At 38.9% G+C, this 20633-nt stretch overlaps 2 long non-coding RNA genes across 4 annotated transcripts in view; both read left to right on the top strand.

Annotated features, from left to right (window-relative positions):
• The window catches only part of LOC310901966, a 50421-nt gene extending 29993 nt beyond the window's left edge, over positions 1–20428 (top strand). The window contains exons 4-6 of one of the 3 annotated variants that reach the window (XR_014586348.1): positions 7603–7699; positions 11123–11194; positions 16166–20428. This is a non-coding gene — a long non-coding RNA (uncharacterized lncRNA). Of the gene's footprint in view, positions 1–7602; positions 7700–11122 lie in introns of all 3 variants that reach the window. The other 2 variants (XR_014586349.1, XR_014586350.1) reach the window with 2 other exon arrangements.
• Positions 1670–5100, top strand: LOC310901970. Its single transcript, XR_014586355.1, has 2 exons — positions 1670–1867; positions 4440–5100. It is a non-coding gene; the product is annotated as an uncharacterized lncRNA (long non-coding RNA).
• Positions 20429–20633: the final 205 nt, after the last annotated feature.

Here is a 20633-nt window from a genome sequence, read left to right as displayed (position 1 = left end):
CAGTTTGATGGCAAAAACAGTGTAGAGTCTGTCTTTCACAAAAAAAAAAAAAAAGAAAGAAAAAAAAAAAGGCCTTAAAGCTCACTGAAGAAAGGTCACTGTAACCAATAGTGCTCTGCTGCACCAGGTCTTTCTAGACTTCACCCTGCACCTACTGAAGTCAATGAGGGCTTTATTGCTGGTTTTGTGGGAACAGATTCCAGCCATCTGTCTCTTTGCCAGCGAGCTTTCAAAGTCCCCTTCTGCAGTACTTCACTGAAGTCAATAACTTAATTTAATAAACTCAGACCATAAAATAAATACTTCTGGCACAAGTGCTGCATGCTAAGGGTTTAGGTATTTTATATTACCTCAGGTACTTCTATAGTGTTTCCACCCTGTAGCAGCCTAAGCCTAGAAAGTTCCTAAATTAAAACAACTATGAGAATGTAACTAATACTACACCATAAGGCTTTAAAAGAGAAAAAACATTGGCAATCTTACCGTCGTTGCCCTATGGGAGGTTATGATGTGTAAGGGGATTGTGTGATGCAATGGATGAAGCAAGTTCTGGTAGCCAGCTGAGATTTGGAGTGGCCGTGTAATTTTGGACCAGTATCTTGACCTTCTTTTGCATTGCTCAAGCCAGCTGGAAAATTAGAGGCAACACAGAGCTGGAATGAAATCTGGACTTTGCTTATTGTAGTACCTTGAGAAAGGTAAATTGCAGAAACATGATTTTGTAATAAAAGTTTTGTTCAGCACTGTAATATGTGCTACACATGCAAACAACAATTCTATATATACAGAGTCCACTACAAATTTGAGATTTATAAATACATTCCTTCTTTCTTTTTTTTTCACTCAAGATTTTCTTGCAAGCGCTCAAAATCTACAGATAATAAAGTACAGTCCATACTCAATTGCTAATTAATTTAAGACCTTCTTTTTACATTTTTATTAATTTTAATGTAGCTGGTTAGTGGGCAAAAGACATGATTTATATAAAGGCTGCAGTTAGCTCATCATAAGGGTCTTAAATTGTCTGCTTTAACACTAAGGTCCTGCACACAGCAGTGAAGGAAACCTAGAAAACTAGTTTTTCCTATTCGGTCTTTATGTCTGCTCTTATTAATCCTGTGTTGACCACAGTCTGGACAGGAGAAGGGAGAGTCATTCCCTTTATACCACAGCTACTGCTCAGGTAATTAAGGCTCTCCTGAGTGATTCAACCTGGGAGGTGTAAACATTTTCAACCTGAAATGGGCACTGAATCCAGTTCTTCATATTTCCTTGACAAATCTGGATCTCTTTGGGCACTTTGTCCCTATTCTGATTTTAATGTGGCTAATGTCATTTGCACACCAGTGACCAGCTCTGTCTATCTCCTCTAAGGTGGCTCAGGAGTGCTCCAAAACTTGTGTCAGTTCACCTTCATTTCCCTGCCAGGCTGAGCACAGAGCTGAGGCTGCCCAACAATCTCACCTGCCTCTACAGCAGAAATCAGCTGCAGCAGCTCTTCCAGAGGCATTCAACACTTGGCCACAGCTGACCTGATCTGGTCTTGGTGATGATCCTGCTTCAAGCAGTACGGAGTAGGTGACCTTCTGGTGTCCCTTCAACTAGCATTTCTAAGCTTCCCTGGTCCTGCCTGACCAGTGGTGCAAAATTGGCCTAGGTATGATGGCATCATCTTTGAGAACGGGCAACAGCCAGGCCCTAGGTGCCTTGTTAGCCCATTTAAGACATTGGCTTGGGCACTCAGAGATCCTCAGGCATTCACTTTGATTTTCATTTGCCCATGAACTCTTCTGTGTGAGCAGCGGTCGATCTGGGTCTTACTCCTAGCTCCTTTCTAAGTGCCTTTGATCCAAATTATGAAACAGAGGTAAGTGGAAGATGATGGAACATATTTATAAAATGAATTGTGGATATTATAAAATATATTTTTAAACTAAGATGATGGTTTAATTTAATAAGCTTTTCTTTCTGTTAACTGCTCCTGAGCTGCTGCCAATGCAAGAGGAGCAGCTTGACAGCATTTTTGTTCTTTTCATTAAAACTCTTCCAGTTATCACATATGCAGCAGTAGAATATTAGAGCTGAAATCTACCTTTACCAGATCAACACAATTTGATTTAAAGTCCTTATGTAGATACTCATAACTATATACTTTTAAAATAAATAAATAAACATACAAATAAAAATAAATTACAGCATACAAATATGTCAGAGTGACTGGAAATAACTGAAATAATGTCTGAGGTTATCAGTAATGTCACAAGTACATGTGTGATATCAAAAAAGAAAAAAGTAATTACAAGGCAGAATTTAAATAATACTACTGTACTGGGAAATCACTGCCCTTATATTCTACTGAAATATAAAGAGATTAACATCTTTATTCCCTGATGACATTTTGAGAACCAGCACACAAACAAGCTGGAGATCCCTGACAGCTTAGTATTGCTAAGAATTATCAAGATTAAAGTAAATTTATGGACATGAAATGGTAAGTGTATACATGTGCTTGACTTTAGATGCTTGTTTTCATGCAGTTCTAGCATAACTGCTCTTATGTCCATGAAGTTAAGTGTGTGTTATTCACAAGATCATGGCTTCATTGTTGCCCATTTAAAAACCTTTAAAAATAATTAGCAAATCTACCTTTAGATAATGAGGTGATGAAATGTGTTTTGAATCTAGCTGTTCTCTGGACCAACTTTGTACTGGAACTTTCACAATGCAAATTAATGTTTAATTAAAAAATAATCTTATTAAAGCTTTAAAATTGCTTACTGACAAAAACTTTTGTTCACACTATGTTATCAATTGCTCTCCAACTTGGATTGCTAATGGTAGCATGCTGGAATTCAGTGATGATCAAGAAGTAGTAGAAAGTAGTGTCCCAAGCTAAAGTTAATTTATAAACAGGTTGTATCTGTCTTGGATGCATTATCAGACCTGTCCAAGCACTGCAGTGCACTACTTCAGTTATGGAACATCTGCCATTCAGCATGCCCTACCTAACATCTTCTGTATTGTGGAAGCAAAAAAAAAAATAAAAAAAAAATTCTTTGTTGAGCCTCTACTACAGCGCAATCAGTTGCTCATAAAAACTTGCAGCCCCATATGGGAAAAGATTATGAACTAGCACTTGGAGTCAGTTGTGTTGGACATCTAAAATGTAAACATTTTCCTTCACATCTGGAATTTCTAATTCATCTGGTGGAACCAAATCAGTTCATTTTGTGCAAGCTGTAACTGAAGCCCCCAGAAGAGCCAAGAAGACAAATTCTACCAGAGAATAAAAATTTGGCTGTTCATGGAGAGTTGACTTTGAGATTGAGTTATCTTTACAAATAAAAGTGCATCTTTCAAACTCTGCTAGCACATACAGAATCGGCTGGCAATTATGCATCCGCTGACAAGGTTATACATCTTCAGACATACAACAGTACGGTTAACCTTTTTCTGGGCAAACAACAAATATATTAAGCATGCTTATTTAAAACTATTTGCTTATCATTAGTGACAGTCTAATCATACCATCTTTTAATCTAACAGAATAATATAAAAACCCATGGCAGGTTGGTAAAATGTAACAGCAAAAGCTCAGCAAGAGATTTTCTCTGTAGTTTGATTACAATAGCTTATTGACCCAGCATAAAAAACACTGGAGAGAATGGATAACATTCATCCTTCTCACTTTTCATTTAGCACAAGACCATTTTGCCTATTGTTTCCTCAATATCTTGTGTACTCTAATCTGCAGTGTTCCTGACTATGAGACTTCTCAAATAATTTAGGAAAAAAATAGATCCTACTGGTAAAATGTTCTCTTTCCCATGTATTTGTGTTTGTCAGAAATATCACTCTTCTCTTATTAACAAGAAGTGAAGAAATATAAAAATTAACTATGCTCTTCTTCACAGGGCTTTTTATTAAATACAGTGGAAACAATATTTTTTTAAGTTCTTACTGAAATTCAAATTTTGTTATGGACACATGTTAAAATTTAGATAGTTTCATTTGCAATTTTTGAGCCTATGTCTCATCTAATAAATCATAATATTTTTGAGCTCTTTATCTCATATTTCTATCATTGATTAGAAGTAGTTACTCTAATGTTAGCAACAAAGTCTGTTATTCCTAGGCATTTCTCCAAACAAAGTTGTAATAAACATTTTCAATAGAGCTTTTTTTTAAAAAAAAAAAAAAATTAAATGTATTTTTGCAAATTAAATCATGGATAAAGAAAATCATTATAAATACAAATATGTTAACAGTCACAGGCTAACCATACCTGCCCTTGACTGACTGACTGAAAGCTGTTCTGCTTTGGTAAATATTAAGAGTAGAATTTGAAAAACACTAATTAATGTGCACAGCCCCTATTGATGCTCAGAAGGACATGACTTTCAAGGTCACTTAGCCATTTTTAATTATTTCATCTTTAGTCTTTAACAGGAGACTCACGTCACCACAGTATTCAAGAATAAATGATGTGCAATATATAAGAAATTACCCTAATGACTGAAGATCAAAAAAATCAAAATCCATTGTGTTTAACTATTTAATACCTCTCATCAGATGTGTCTTCAGCAGAGACTTGCCTGGCATTGGGACAGAGGATCCAAACATTACTTGGATGTTGTTCCCTGCATAACGGGAGAAAGAAGAGCACAGTGAATACAAAACAGCTAATCTTTTACTGACTTCAGAGTGTTTTGGCCTAGGCAAAATGTGAACCATCACTATGAAGAATATCATAAATAAGATATGATTGAACTATACAGAAAATAACATATATAATGCTTTAGTAACAACAACAGACTGAATGATTGCTCGTAGGAGAAGTACTTTTGTTATGATCAGCAGCAGAGTGAAAATGAGTGTCCCAGAATGGATTCCTTTTCAGCTTGTTATTGGATGTAAAAAGCACTACCTGTCCTTCTCCGGGGAACAGTAGACTGTTTGTTTGTTTTTAAGGGAAAAAGCCATAAGACAATAAAGGGGAATCATATAATCTGTCAGTAGTGCAAACAGCGAAAGCTGGACACGTACATCACATAATGCTTCATAAGCTGACAACTGATACAGATAAATGCCATCAGACCATACCTCTGTCCTCTCACTGCTCGTCTCACTCTTGCCTAAAAAAACTGCACACTGGTTATCAGAATCATAGAGATTCCTGTCCTGATGCAGTGGAGAGTCAGTCACAGGGGAAACTCTGTGCTATCACAAGGATTTCATGAAGGAGAAAGATTTTCATCATAATTAGCATAAGAAGAAAAATCAGTTCTGTGAGTAGCAGGAGGCTTTTTGAGGCTGGAGACATCGAAATACTGGTTCATCCATGTGATGTAAGCATATAAAATCCTGACATGGAAACAGCTCTTGTTGAAATGAACTGCCCTGTGTCTTGTCTTAAAAACAGGATTCAAGACCTATTTCCAGCTTTGCCACTAGCAGCCACCGTGACCCAGGGTGTCACCCACATCCCCTGCATCTTGGTTCTCAGCTATGAAAAATGGGTTAATAACAACTATCTCACAAGGAAGTTGTGAGCTTGCATTTTTCAGTTAGATTGGGGACGGTGAGGCAGTGCAGTGAGGTAATTGATTGATACTGGCTAAGTGCTTGGAATGCAAATGTCAAATAGTCTTATTTTATTCAGACTTTCTTATCTTTAATTTCCCATTTACAAAGCAGTGAGCATGTGGTGATTTTCTTAGTTATGAAAGGCATTTTTTAAGGAAGTTTACAAGAAGTAGCATATCAAATGGTCTGAAAAGGGTGGATGCATTTTGCTTCTTTTATATTAACTATTTGCAGCTTTTACCACTGAAGTTTCAAAGGTGGGAAAAAAGACATACAAATGTCTCTTTGCCTTTGAAAACATTTGCAGGACTATAGCTTGATCATCTTGATCATTAAACAGCCTGATCAGTTTTGGTGACTTTCATTCATTTCTTAATCTTGTGCTCTCATCAGTTTTAGTTTTTCATTTTATCTTTGATCTCTTCCCCTCTAAGTGCACACACTCGTCTCTCACTTCCCCTCTCCCTCTGGAGGTATTAAACACATTGCCTCAATCCTGTGCAGCAGCTCAAGGTCAAAGTCTTGCAATTCCCATGACTTGCCATATGTTTCTCAATGTTTCCTCATGTCCCTGGAAATGGTAGCACTGCATGTTGAGGTGGGATACCACAAGCTGTAATCATGAAAGCTTTTTCGAGATGAACCAATGATATGCCAAAACACGCCAAGGATGGGACAGGAGTCCCATTAGCAGCAGCATGCCACCAGTGCTGGTCTTGGTGGTCCCCATATTCACAACAGCTTTTATTTTAATTTGTTTTCTAATCTGTTTAACAGTCTTAAAAGTGACCTGGCTAAACAAGTACAGGAATTATTATTTTCATTAGTCAATTATTGATTCATACATTCCTCCTGGATAGACATTGTGCAGTCAGGATTGCATTCATACAACAGGACTAAGTTGTGGATCAGGTTCAATTTCTTTTGACGTACTGTCTTGCTTTCTGAGGGATGTAGCATTTCTTTTTGATGAGGTAGGACAAAATTGTAAGGGTTTAACCAAGACACCTTTATAGCACTAGTAACATTAAAGATCATTTTAAATGCCACACTCTTTTGTGACCCTGATTCAAAGACATAGTAAAAAACCTAACTGCTGTAATTATATGCATCACCACACTGAAGTGCATTGAGTCTTCGTCAAAGTTTGTGATTTCCATTGTATTTTCAAGCTCCAGAAATCTGAAGTTCTAACAACAGTTGCACAAGTATTTTGCTTTTGGTCTCAGATTGTGGTGTTGCTTTTGTTAAATGGAAGTCCTTCTGAGACAGTTGTGTTCCTGCTCTAATAAGCTCTGCAGTTGCTTGTTTCCATCAAACAGCTTTCTCTGTGCTGGTGCAATTGAGCTTTCTTCCAGTTCAGGAGCACTGCCACAGACAGAGACTGGTTAAAAGTAGTTCTGACATGCATGAAATTCTGACTCTTCCGCATGTCACTAATCATCTTATTTGGTCTTTAAGATGAAGGGTCATTGTACAATGTTGTTCCAGAAGGCTTCAAAGCCACTGATCAAGAAATATGAATCCATCACAGTGTGTAATTGGGTGTGAACTGTCATCCTCCCACAACAGACACTGTGGCAATATCAGAAAGGATGCACTTTCTCTTAAATAGTCATCATATCAAGATCTTTTTGATCTTTTTGATTGCACAAACTTTCATGGTACTGCAAGTCTTCTCCATTATTAAAATAGATGCACTTATGCTCACAGTGTTGAGTAGATAAGTACTCAACAAATCAAAGCCACTACATAGCAGTCACTACAAGTTACCAACCTGCCAGTTTTCAGAAGGATTTTGGTGAAGGTCCATCTACTGTTCATCCCATTATGGTGGGCAAAGGAATATTTGAATTGCCCATCTGCCAGGGGGCAGAGCACTGTCACAACAGGGAGAAAGAGTTGGGTTCATTCAGACGGGAAGGGTTTCTTGGGAGGGGAGTCCTCCTGGTTTTCTGAGAAGCTCTGAAGTTCTTTCTGCTATATAGATTTTAATTAATGTTTTGATCTTCTTAGGCATGTGCTAAAGGTTCAGATGCTTGTGTCATACTGAACTCCCTCTTTTATGCGTTGTTCTGCTGCATTGTCCACAACTAATGAAGACAAACAGTATGTAAGTACCCCATATTATTCCCTCTCTTTATTCCCTTTCTTTGTCCATTTCTGCCTGTGAGATTTGCAGAGGACGGATTGCACTTCTGAAGTGTTCAGAAAGCATCACTTTTGGAGGTAGTGCCACCACAAATAAAATAGATTAAGAATGGAACAGAGATTATTTCCAAAAACAGCCCAATATACTTTATTGGCTCCCATTAGTCAATAGGATGTGCATGAAGAAATTATATATACAGATGACTTCAAGAAACTGGAACATATATTTGCCTTCTAAACCAAGTGTGTTTATAAATATTTGAAGTTGCATTCAGTTGGTCTGCATCTTTTTAAATATACCTTGAATTCTTTTATAAGGCAAACCAGGTCAAATATGGTTAGAGATCACTCCATTCTATATTTTTCTCATTATTTTTTTAACAAAATATTACCACACAAGCTATGGCAGTGCATGGCAAGCTTTATTTAATAGAGTTTTACAACAGATTTGCTGACAGGCTCTTAGTTAGTGCAGCACTAACCAACAGAGCTACAATAAAGAGCTTTATCTGGGATTAAAGCTTCTGGAATTACTCATTAATTGGATTAATGAACTGTAATTCATCATGCATGTCAATCCTGCTTTAGTCTAACTCCTTCTTCCACCCTCCCTGTAACATTCATCCAAGGAAGACCTCTGTTCCAGGAAAGTTCAAGAACAATGTCAAGACTTCCATGATTTCAAATTCATTCTCTAATGTGAACAAAATTCCCTTTATTCTTTCCCTGAAAGCCTCTGTAACTTTTCTTTATGTAATATTTAGTGTATTTCAGGTATTTTTAAAACCTCTCATTTCAGAGCTCAGGTGTAATGCTGATCTCAGTGGTTTTTTTTGTTTGTTTTGTTTTGTTTTTAGATTTCAAGGCTGTAGAACTGTCTTCACCTGGTTTTTACATTTAAAAATTCAAAATACTGAAAGTGTTTAGCTGAGGTTTTATTTTATTTTAATTTAATTTTGTGAAATGTAGTGATTTCTACTAAAATACTTATTCAAGTATACTGAAAAGGAGACTCAACCTAAAACTTCTGGTAGTTTGTGATTAAAAATCTTCTTTGGAAAACACAGTCAACTTTTTGTTTCCTTACATGCTGATAAATGATCTAAAATATTAAAATGTCTTTTTTAGCTTTTTACTTCAGATAAGCTATTTCATTTGCACCTTCAAAGGATGCATCTTTATTGAATATACAGAATATGCACTGCTCTAGCGACGGCACTCTGAAACAGTAACATTAGCCCTGCTCAGCTGTCAAAAGCTGAAAAACAGATTCTGCAGATATCACTCCTCTGGAGTTGTTAATAAATTGCCTCAGAGCCTGGTTACAGAAGAATATGTGCATGGCAGGAAGTCAGAATTTGAAATGACAATGTTTCTGAAGTTTGGAAGTTACCTAATCACACATCTTCCCGTTTGCTCTGTGTGTGTCGAAGCCCCTTGGCCTGAAGCTCGGAAGGGTAAGGAGCTCTCTGCTTTCATATCTTGGTGGAGAGAAAGAACCGTTTCATCTGCATATCCCAGCGATTCTCAATTTTCAGCAGACAGAAGTTCCTGAGGGAAAGGAGCTATCTACTCCCATTTATTTGTAAGAGTAGAAGTCAAACATGGTCACAGAGGCAGTTTAATGTATATATACTTTCTATACAGAGCGTTTGCAGTGAAACGGTAGGACTCGCCCTGCCTGAAAGAAGTGCAGAATAGACTGAAGAGTGGAGCAAAAAAGAGCTTCTGCTATTTCATATCAAGGAGCTTTTCCTCTGCTCCTGGCCCCTCTCTGTTGGCAGGAGGACGCTTTGATGGGAGGCGGTGAAAGCCTACGCCTCGCTGAGATGCATTGTATAGCCCTTCTGCGGGGGGATGGAGGAGCTGGGCCCACTTGGAGAGACCGTGCAGCTCAGCTGCAGGATGCGATCACATTTTTATAGCTGGATCTCACCTGGAGAGAGGGCCCAGCTCAAAAAATGGACTGGAAGACAAGCTGGGCTGATTTCACCCAAACTCTGGTAGTATAATATTCCCCAGCACTGAGGCAGAGATGTAGGTTGACAGAGGAAGAAGGAGGGGGAAATGATACCCAAAGTGACATTTTTCCATATGCTGTTTGCTTGGGCTGGGGGAATTAAGTTAATTAGATACTGATGGTGTTTCTGTGAGTGAATACATTGCTTAACGTTAAGAGAAATAACTGTTGTAAGGAAAGGTAATATCTCTTATTAAAACAACTAATATAATTAGAAAGCAGATAGGCTTTCAGGTCAGAGTCCTTTAGTCCGTCTGACAAGAAGAACCAAAATTATGTCTAATGTAGATCAGAGCCAACAGCTCATAATTCAGTCTAATTGCTTTAATCACTTTGTGGCAGAGAAGTGAGCTGGCACCTCAGAGCATCAGGTGAAAGGGTCCGGCACCTTAGTTTAGGAATAGGAAAATTCTCGGTGCTGTAGGATGAATAAGAGGAAGATTATGATGTACTGTAAAACAAGAGCTTTTAAAGATTTGTTTAAACCAACTGACTTCTAAGCTTTTAGTTATTGGCTTATCTATTGAAGGTATTTTTCTGGGTGTCCAATGAGGACCTGCTCTGAGAGATTAAAGATGGAGCATACCTGTAGAGGAGATGCTCTTCCACTGAAAAAGTAGGAATTGCAATTCATATGGCGTTGCTGTATTCCTAACAGACACGATTGTTGTTTTGCAACCAGAAATATCCCTTGTTTTGAACACAGACTAAGGATGGGTTTTATATCACTGAAATTTAGCTGTCATACAAAATAGCCACCACCAAGGTTCCTTCAATGATCAGTTACAGCAAATGCACTCCTTCAGAGAAGAATTCATGTCACCACTGGGGGGTCTGATTTTGGATTATCTGGATGCATTTGATAGAAAACTCTTTTGATTCAGTAACTGTCAGGTCACAGCACCCTACACAGGGACAATGCCTCAGGGATGCCCCAGCTGGGGACAGGAACAACAGAGGTTACCCAGCCTACTGTATCTTGGTACTTCTGAAAGCTTTTAAGATCGGTTGAATCAGCTTTTGCAGGTGGGAAAACAGAGGGCAGCAAGTTCTAACCAGGTACCTTAACTTTATAGCAATGACAAGCTTAGTGCAATTATTTCACTGTTTGTAAGCAGAACTTAGCAAAATACCATTAATCCCAGGAATTCACAAAGGATGCCCGAGACAGAAATGGTTTTCTTTTAAAGAGGTCAGCTTGCTGTTTGAATCTGGACATTGCTGTTAACAGTATCTAGCAGAAGGATTTAAAAAGATTAAAACTAAAATCAAAGAGACATGGTAATAGTTTGAAATAAAAATTATGTGTTTTTTGTTTGTTTGTTTGTTTGTTTTGGTGGTGGTGGTCTGTTTTTTTTATACTAGGATAAAATGAATTGGACTGAAGATGTGGAGCATCTGCTTGATCCTTCTCCTTTCAGGAGTCATGGTGGAAAGGTACCACTGCTCAGAGGTTTCTTTACATGTGTAGAAGGCAGAAATGAGCACAGGGAACCAATATGATCTCTTATATGTAAGAGACTGCTCTTTTAATATAGACTAGAGACAGTTTGTCAATTTTTCTTCATCCCAGAGAGAAATTCCTGGGATGGTAACCCACAAATGTTCCCATGCCATGGACAAAGAAGGCAAAGGAGAATGCCCATGGATCCTGAGAAAACCAGCTTCTTTCTGTGCAGGTTACAAAGCCTCCCTCTTGAAGAAAAACACGAGAGTCACTGCTAACTTCTGATATTTAGCTGCAAATGAACTCAGATGCATGGCTGGTCTGTCCAGTTTAGTTTGCACAAATCGCCTAACATGCAAATTGCAATTTTTAGAACTGTAACTATAATCTTGATTTCCTTGTTTGAGGAGCAAAATGATATATCAAATAGATGTGTGGTTTGCTCTAATTTATCCAGTATGTAGGGTATTAGACATACAGATTTATGCAATCAGTTATGCCAGCTTCCTCATGACAAGAGCCAACATTGATTTCATGCTAAGGTGAAGCATTGTGTGGGCTGCAGTCAGGATGTATGTCTGAGCTACTGAAGGCCCACAGACATTAAAAGCTGTCTATGGCTACCGATAACAGTATCAGACAACCCCATTTACGAGCTGCCTTTTGGAGTCTGCAGCCTCCAGGGTCTGTCTCTGATACCATCCACGCCAGCAGTAACTTGGTGTGTGTCCATGAAGCAGCTGATGCAAAACTTCAGTTACCCAAGGCAAAACTGTCTACATTGACTTCAAAATCCGAGCAATTTGCATGGAGTTTAACATGCAGAATCCAGGCTGTGGAATGTGACAATGAGCAAACACTCTGTAGAAACACCACTTCATGCATTAATGTGCCAGGAGGGGTGTGTATTTTAAATTGAATGTATATTCCAGGGGGAAATGTCCTTAGGAGAAAACCAGGGTGGCACACCTCAAGGCTTGACCCCTAATGCTGGAACATCTCCATCCCATTTTTAAGGGTTCTCTCTTCTGAAATCTTCATACAACTTAAGCACAGATTTTCTTACATCAAGATAAAACTTATTCTCAGAAATTTGTCTTTTCCTTTATTAAAAGCAGACTTCTGGGGCCTTTTTTTTTTTTTTTTTTTTTTTTTTTTAATACCACAGTATATATGCAATGCATTCTGCATCTATTGCAATTGATCTAAATGTTGTTGCTTGTCAAACCGGGTATGCATTGATATCATTCTGCTCCTGTACCACCTTTACTCTGAATTTTATTCTGTACTTCACAGAGCCCTGGTTCTCCATTTTATGTGCTACTCCCAAGCAAATGACAACACTTTACTCATATTTTAGGATGTAGATTGAGAGTTAAAATCGCTTTACTGAAAAATCTCACATCTTCCACTGTTGTAGAGATTTTCTTCAACATAGCTGACACTGATTCAAATTGAACGTTTTTAGATGGCAGCCACAAAAACCATCATAGTCTTCTGTTCAGTGTAAAACTCAATGCCTGAACCCCAGGAAATTATCATTTAAAATATCAGCACTGGCTATAATGAAAACTGAATTTTCAACTATTCCAAGCTTCAACTTAGCAAGGGATTTTTCTAGAGTTTTGAGAATACTGGAGTGTATGGGGAGGGGGAAACATAATTATATATATAAATTAATGTGCAGAAGTATAAATTATATTGCATTATTATGTTATTAACACTTGATGAGTGGATTACCCTACCAGGAAGCTGACAGTTTCTGCACAAATGCAAAAAAATATGTGAACCTAGCAAATAAAATCTGATTTTCTAATACTGTACAAGATAAATTATGATACGTAGTTTTATAAAAGGGTGAATGCCAAAATATTAAAGAAAAAGTTTATTACAGATAATTGCTTGCTCTGTTTATGCTGTTTCTGTAGAACTTGGATAAGCAATTTAGGTTAGGGAGATTTATAACTGTTTTCATGAAGATGTATGAAACTAAAAAATTGCAAGCCTTTTTAATCCACCTATAAATCATTTTATACATTTAATTTCTTCTGTATAAATTTTATGGGTTCATATATAAAATACAAGTTAAAATTGCTACATGCTTTCAGATGAACCAGCTATTTCATTTCTTTTCACCTTTTCATTATTACTGTAGGTATTCTCTTCAAGTAGAATACATAAAATTTCCCATAGGTTACTTAATATTAAATATTTAATGACTGCTATAATTCTGCATTTAAAAATATTTTCATAGGGATGTCAGTGGTGGTTGCTGCATATGTTTCTTCTCAATAGGACTACTAACAATATGTTCATTAGTTTGGAAGTCAGAGTAACAGTGAGCTAGCACTGGACAAAAACTCTCCAAGGATGACCATAGGGCAATTGCCAAAACAAAGTAAAACCAGCTGAGGCAGTAAAACCCAAGCAGTGCTAAGACTCAGTGCTTTTGGGCTGGGGTAAAGCCTTCTAGTAGAAACCCCAAACTATTTTCTGGGCATAGTCCCATACCAAGGCTGGCTGATCCCTGCCCTTGAGGAAAGCTCTGGAGACCAGGGGATGTTGGAGCCACTGCTTGAAGACTCCTCTTCAGATCCATTAACTCCTTTGGCACGACATGGTAAAACCACTCTTTTGTTAGCGAGACTCCCTGGATTTATTTGCAAGCAAGTGGCCAGCACTGAGGCTCTTTCTTCTCCCTGCCCTTGGTAGCTCATGCTGTCCTGGTCTCCTCCCTCCTTGTCATACCCAGCTGCAGCTGGAGTAGGGCCAGACACACTTCTGTGAAGCTCGTGGAGGTTTTGCTGTAATTTCACAGGAAACAGGACCTTAAATTGTGAAATCCCCTAAGGAGTTTCCTGAAACCAGCTAGGTTGCAGCATGACTGTGTCACTTCTATGGCAACGATATGACGTTGTTCACTTCTAATTGTTTTGACTGCTTATTCATCCGAGTGGATTATTATGCACATTTGTGCTCTGCAAGAACTGATTTCTGAAAAAAAAAAATAATAATACTGGCAAGGAAAATAGATGTAAAATGTCCTTTTAACATTACTTTCTCTAGATAGGCCAAATGCACATGGAAAAAAGTTAGATGATCTTTTGTGTTTTCATTTTATGTAGCAATAGAAGAAAATTCTGACTTCAGAAATGGGGAGATCTGATCATTGAGGCGCCTTTTAAAGCATAACTAGATTTTTTTAAAAAGACACGAAGTGGGACTAAGTTGTCAATTTTCCCCAAATGTTCTATAGAAGATATCCAAAGAGAAAGTTTCAGTTAAGGCAAATTTAGCATAATTTCTAAACATAAAAACAAGTGGAGAAATTATTTTCATTCTTTGGTCAGAACTCTTGTTTTCACTCAACAAGGGTACAGTTTTATCTGACTGTGAAAAACCCTGATACCGTGAGTATAAGTACAGCACTAAGGAAAACAGCATGAGTGGCCCTTTGCCACTTGACTTCAAGGTGAAGTTGCATAGTGTCTAAGCATGTCCTTCACATTTTACCTTCTTATAAAATTGTCTTTCTTAGTTATGTTACCTGGTCTTTCCCTATGCTCCTTTTGGATTTTCCTTCTCTTTTTACTCTGTTCATCCACGTGATTGTGGTGGTCATCGCATGTGTACAGTATACAAACCTGATAATGCAAGATAATCCTCATTTCTGCGAAGGAGCTCTCCAGGTCCTCCTTTGCTTGCTCCAGGACATAATATTGGCTCTAACTGGTCCACCTGGATTCCTGTTTCCTTTCATCCTCCACTGAACTCAGAGTCCTTGTGGGTTATGTAAAGATTTTTCAAAAGACTTAACAAGGTTATTGCCACTAAAGTGCTTATATCTCAGAGGACTAAGGAAAAGAAATATGCAGTTTAAGCCACAGAAATTTATGTAATCTTCTTGGAGAGGGGATCCTTCAGACTTTGCATTTAGGTATCTGGGACAGCTACTGTGATGATATGCAGCCATTATCAATCCACTGCAACCTGTTTTAAATACGGCAAGGCTTCAATTATAAATTACTTACTTGTTTCTATATTGTATTAAATGGTAGTTAAGAAGTTCAAAGCCATTTCATTACTACTGCAAAATTTATCTGTGGGGACATTAGAATAAAAAGTACTTATTTGCTTTGTGACTTAAATTGCACCATTGTGGGGTATCAGCTTGCATTTTAAAGCAGTAAATTCACAAAATTACATTATGTTTATAGTTGTCATCAAAATATAAAAAGGAACATTAATCTTCTCAAATTTAATTTTGCTTGGGTTTTAATTCTATTGCTTATTACCAGAGGGATTTATAGAATTTTCTCTTAATATCTCTGACTTCACAAAGTTTATGTTTGAAAAAATGATATGCTATAGTACTGAAGTAATTTTCTAGCTGATAGTTTTAGTATTGCCCTCTTATTCTCTAATAATTTACATACAAGTATTATGGTACTCCATATTCGTACCAGTTCAATAGAAATTTTATGCCTGCAATATTTCAGCCCTCAGCTGAAACACAATGTTGGGACTGTCTCTGAAGGGGAAGAGGTTTCAGTTTCCCAGGTACAGCACCAGCTTCTCACAGCTCTGCTCTGATCAGAGGTGGAACCAGACACCAAACTGAGAAATGATGCTCCGCTATTTCTTTTAGCTGACGAGAGTTCTTTATTATTCCATTCGGGTTCCTTTTTCCAGCAAACTTTACCTTTCCATCTCTTTCTGGTACTAAATCTCTTAGTATAAGGGCTGGGGTTGCTGAGGTCTCACACATCCCTACCTACCTCTCAGCTGCATGAATGAAGGGATAGAACAACCTAGTATCCATCCCCCTTTGGGCGAACAGTGCCACTCTGTATAAATTTAGTTCAGAATAAATATTAACTTGTTAATAACAAATACAAGTATCAACTTGTCCTCTATGAAGAAAAATAGTCAGATTATTTTTCCTCCATTTCTTTTCATAGGCAAACATTTTATTGAGCAGATGGGAGGCTGACTCCAGTGTCGGAAGAGATACATAAAATATAATATCCCTGGACATAGCTGCCTTGTTCACACTGATATGAGAGAAGCTGATTTTGCCCCACAGTTTTGAAGACTTGCATGAGGTGCAAGGTGAGAAAGGTGCCTTGTGTGTAATGTGGCAGATGCACGTTTATTTGTTACTTCACTGGCTGTGGGAAGAGGAGATAAAGTAAGAAGAGATGCTACAAGAAAACTGTATTCTTGCCTAGGGCTCCAAATGCTTTTGTGTAACAGTGTGGGCTTGTTTTGTTTTTGAGTTTCTTAATAAAATGAAAAGAATAACCTGAGAATCAGCGAGAAATGACTTACACCTGTGACTGCTCTTTCGCTGCAAGGTGCCCAGGGTAGCCCACATGAACCCCACTCCTTCATGGGAACCACCTCAATTTTCTGTGATTTCTGGAATTGATTGTACTTTGCTGGTAGCCATCAGGGTGAGGAAGTCAACTACTGCTGAACTGACCATTTGGGGCAAATTTCTGAGACTGGAAATTACTACAAACATCCAAGCTCACAGGGAAATTTATATTTTATCTCTAAATCAAACACCTTTCCTCATTGCCTTCCCCACTCCTCCCTTGCCTGAATTTTTATGGTCTGTATTTTAGCTGTTCTGAGACAACAGCAGCTCCTACATTATGAAGCACTTGCACACAGGGCAGGTTAGGCCTTCATATATTTCCTTGTGGATGTTGCTTTCTCCATTTTGTTCCATCAAAGCAAATAACAGCCCCAGTTTCCAAAAGGGGTGGTTCACTGTGCTTGCTAACCTGACTGGAGAGAGGGAAACAGTTAATAGGGACACACGCATTTAGATCTTTTTACTGGTCCTTATGGGAAGACAATGAATTACTTCAGATATTAAAATCTCAAAAATGCAACTGAGTTGCTACTTTAATAGAAGTCAGACCTTGTAAATATTCCATGTGCCTGGGATTTATATTGCATTTCTGTATTTTTTCAGGCTGCTGTTATCTATTTTTATTATGAGCTTTATTCTATCAGTATCTCTGATAACTCCAGTAAAAAGTTTATTTAACAAAACAAATCCAAAAAGGTTTTCATTGTAGACCAAGTTAGTGTATTTTTGGACTGTCAGTTATTCTTATTTCTAGTCATGATTTATTGCCTGTTTGTCACTTGTAGTCTACAGATTATACTTATCAGTAAACAAAGACCTGCCTTTTATTACAGTTTAAGCATGTCAAGGGTGTTTTTTTGCTTTCCATTAGCATCATACAAGACATTTCTGAATATCCTGAACCTCTAGGTTGTCATTTTATAGGACTCTTTGTGGCACCTCATTGACATTGTTGAAGGTATAGCTATGATATGTATTATGTTAGTTCCTAATTCATGCATCTCTGACTGAAGGTTACCAGTATAAAGAAACTGCTATGGGTGGGTTGATTGGAATTAAGATGGTTTGAGGTCAAGTTTAAATTCAAAATTAAGAAAAATGTGTTTAATTTCAGAGTCTCAGGAGTTCTTTTTTTTATTATTATTATTATCTGCTAGACTGTGTTAGGGAGGGAAACTAAATGGGGAAAGAACTTACTTGTCTTAAAAAACCTAATCCGGGATCTTTCTACTTACCTGCCCACATTGGTTAGAGCACTCACTGTAGTGGTTTTACTTGGGTGGGCGGCCGAGCTCCACCACAGCCGCTCTCTCACTCCTCCTCCTCAAAGAGGAACGGGGAGAAAATACAATGAAAAGGGCTCAAGGGTTGAGATAAGGATGAGGAGATCGTGCAGTAATTATTGTGACAGGCAAAACAGACTCAGCATAGGGAGACAGTAAGATTTATGGCTAATTACTAACAAGCTAGAGAAGTGAGAAACAAAGGAGGGAAACCAAAAGCACCTTCCCCCCCATCCACCCTCTTCCACCTCCTCCCCCCGAGTGGCGCAGGGGAACGGGGGAATGGCGGTTATGGTCAGTCTATTGCGCTTCGCCACCGCTCCTTCTCGGTCACTCTTGTCCCCTGTGCTGTGGGGTCCCTCCCACGGGATGCAGTCCTTGCCGAACTGATCTGGCGTGGGCTGCCCACAGGCAGCAGCTCTTCAAGAACTACTCCAGATATGGGTCCGTACCACGGGGTCCATCCCTCAGGAACAAACTGCTCCAACCTGGATCCCCCACGGCAGCAGCTCCTGCCAGCTCACCTGCTCCTGCGTGGGCTCCTCTCCACGGGCTGCAGGTCTGGCCCGGAATCTGCTCCGGCAGGGGTCTTCCACAGGCCGCAGCCTCCGTCGGTGCAGGTCCACCTGCTCCACCATGGTCTCCTCCACAGGCTGCAGCATGGAAACCTGCTCCACTGTGGTACTCCATGGGCTGCAGGGGGACAGCCTGCTTCACCATGGTCCTCGCCACAGGCCGCAGGGGACTTCTGCTCCGGCGCCTGGAGCACCTCTCCCCCTCCTTCTTCACTGACCTTGGCACATGCAAGGCTGTTCCTCACTCCTCTCATTCTCCCAGCTGTTGTGTGGCGCAGCATTTTTTTTTTTTTTTTTTTTTTTCCCTGTCTTAAATATGCTCTCACAGAGGTGCAAAACAACATCACTTATTGGCTCAGCCCTGGTCAGCAGTGGGGCCCTTACCAAACATGGGGCAGCTTCTAGATCCTTCTCACAGAAGCCACCCCTATGGCCCCCTGCTACCAAAACCTTGCCACGTAAACCCACTACACTCACACAGTGAGGAGGAGGCATTTGGATGGGGCAGCATCCTCCATATGCGTTTCAGAGGTACTAAATAAATAACACATCCATTACTAACATCTCAGCAGGATGATCTTTCACCCTTCTGTTCTAGTCTCCGGGAAGCCATTGTAGTTCCAGTTACAGTCATGCTCTTCTAATTTTTGAAAAGGTTAACACAGTTTTATCCTTAATAGCTGCTTGATCATTGCAGAAGCTAACAAGTCATGTTGGAAACATTAGTCAGGGAGACAGGGGAGTATATCTGGATGTCTCGCACAATTATAAAGAGAGTTATTCTCCTGCTGTTATCACTGCATTACCATGGCTGGTATTGAAATGACATATTTATTAAGGAAAAGTACATGAGGTTCAGGAAGCTTTGGGTGCCTGCCAGCAGCAAAGTGTCTGCATATCTCTTCTCCTTCTGGTCATCTTATTGTCCTAACCATCTTGTGAAAATTGTTGGGCTACTGTTGCTTCTTTTATGTTCAAGGATCCCATGTTGTCACTTTCATTAAGGGAGCCACTAAGTTCACTGCCACAGAGATTTGATTAAATGTCATAGTGCTGTTAAGCAGATAGCCAAATAAAAAGATTTTTTGTTTGTTTGTTTGTTGCTTTTAATGTACCTAACGAACTATATGCTATTTGTAAATTATCTTTGTAAAACAGTTGTGATTCAATGTTTTCTTTCACTTAAAAACATCAGCTGGGCATTTTTTTTTCCCAACATCTCTCTGAAGATATTCTGCAGAGCTCTGTCTTCATCAGGAAAAAAGTAAAACCCCTCCAATTCTTCTGCTTTGGCTTTCATCTTCTGTTGATGTTCTGGTCAATTGGGACAGATGCAATGACTTGGAAAATCTGAACCTGTCACTTATTCCCTGCTTCCTGAGCTCAGCACTCAAGGACAAGCTCCAGCACTGTGCAGCAGCAGTGCAAGGCCAATTCTGCTCTGCTCTCAACCCCAACCTAGTGTAGAGAAGGACAGATAAGGAGGTGGAAGCAACACCTGGGTGCACCTGCATGTGCAGGCTCCCAGTAGAGACTGACTGCTGACCCTGACTGTCTCCTGTGCTCAGCATTTGCCTATGCTTAAAGAAAAGCCTGACTTAATCTGTATAATAGAGATGAAAAACAAACAAACAAAATCAGAAAAAAAAACACAAACAAAACAAATAAAAAACAAAATTGCTGTGATCAAATCTGTTACTTCCAGCCCTGTACCTTACATACAGTGCATCTCTTGGTGTTATGCTTCCTGAATCCACCTGCACTCGAGCCTGCCACATACAGAGACATCGCCTTTGCACTGCAGCTAGGAAACCTTGCCAAAATATAACTCAGCAGGAAATGTTGGTTAAGTCTTCATGGCTTAGATATTGAATAGTTTAATGGTCACATGCTACCAGAAAAGCCTTTTTCTGCTTTGCAAAGTAGTTAGTAAACCAGTGAAATATGACTATGAAAGCGGATTGCATTTTTAATATATTTGCATGTTGAACTCCTTGAGAGAGCAGAGAGGCTTAAAATGGCCTGAACATGAAACAAAATAAATACAGGAGGAAGAAAAGCCTGGAAGAGCTGGAGGATCTATAAGAAGCACTGCTGCCCTCAGCCAGATTAGAAATGATGTATCTTCCACTTCATGACTCCCATATCATGAAGTGACATGAAATCTGGAGTTGTGGGACAGGTAAAG

The sequence above is a fragment of the Anser anser genome, assembly GCF_964211835.1.
Source record: "Anser anser genome assembly, chromosome: 6".
Taxonomy (NCBI): Eukaryota; Metazoa; Chordata; class Aves; order Anseriformes; family Anatidae; genus Anser; species Anser anser.
The sequence above is the reverse complement of the archived record's forward strand: the minus strand, read 5'-3'. Positions and strand labels throughout refer to the sequence as shown.